Source organism: Nannospalax galili, unplaced genomic scaffold, assembly GCF_000622305.1.
Source record: "Nannospalax galili isolate Female #2095 unplaced genomic scaffold, S.galili_v1.0 scaffold1274, whole genome shotgun sequence".
Classification (NCBI taxonomy): Eukaryota; Metazoa; Chordata; class Mammalia; order Rodentia; family Spalacidae; genus Nannospalax; species Nannospalax galili.
In genome coordinates this window covers 325891-327112 of record NW_008334662.1, presented here as the reverse complement: position 1 = coordinate 327112, position 1222 = coordinate 325891, and positions in this window count along the sequence as shown.

The window sequence follows — 1222 nt, the reverse complement described above, 5'->3', positions numbered from 1 at the left end:
TCCCACCTCTGTCTCCAAGTGTGTATTGCTTCTTGAACGCATATATGGTGTTAGAAAATTAATAGCAAAAAAGCACTTTCCACCAGGGTGTGGTGGTGCACGCCTTTGATCCCAGCACTCGAGAGGTAGAAGTAGGTGTATCTCGGAAGTTCAAGGCCAGCCTGGTCTATATAGTTGAGTTCCAGGCCAGCTGGGGCTATAGGGAGCCCTGTCTCAAAAAACGAGAAAATATCACTTTCCAAGTCACTCTCAGACTGAGTTAAGTGAGGCGCTGCCGCCACCTAGTGGCTGACACAGAAATGGCTGGAGAGAAAGAACCCTTCAGTTCTCCTTGGCAAGGACAGGGAAGAGTCCAATCACCACCACCTGGGGTGAGTGACCTTCCTGGGGTTTCAGAAACCCAAGAAAGACCCTGGGCTGAGAAGTAGGGACTCTTGAGAGAACTTGGGCCCTCTTCTAGGCTGGGATGTGTGGCAGTAAGGAATGGGCAGAACTGGTCTGGGGACCTTTGAGGCCTTGCACTCCAGGCTCACCTGCTGCCTAGCATGGCCTCAAAGACAGGGGAGGGCAGGACAGTGCTTCCTGGAAGCAGGTTAGGTTAGGTGGATTGGTCACACAGGATCCCCACTCTGTTAGATTGCCATGAGCTTAACTCTGGAGCTGTGTGAACATCAAGTCTAGGGCCACTTCTCTGTCACTAAGTGACTTCAAGGCCCAGGGACACTGAGGACCAGGACTGGCTTCCTCCCTCAGCTTGGGGTTTTGCGAGGCATCTCTCCTCCTCCCTATTTCCAGCCTGGGCCCTCTGCTGTGGGCAGCATAGACCTCCACCCCCAGTCTAGATTGGGCCTCTTTCTGCCTGGCAGAGGGCAGCTTAGAGGGGCACTGGTCAAGCCCTGGGCCTTCAGCACTTGTACTTGACCATCAGTGCCTGGAATCTGTACAGAAGCACCCCCACAATCCTGAGCCCCCTGCCTAGACGGGGGGGGGGGGGGCAGTGAAGCAGAAGCAGGGGGGGGGGGGGGGGGGGGGGGGAGGTTGAATGAGGCTTAGGGAGTCCCGGGGCGGAGGGCTACGTTATAGACTTACCCCAAGAGGCCTAAAGATAGTAGTGCAGGCTAGGAGAGTTAGTCGGTGGTGCAGGCCCAGGGAAGCAGAGAGAGGTGAGGGCGGGGCCAGGACCAGAAGAGGTGCTCCTGGGGCCCAAGAAAGGCACTGAGTT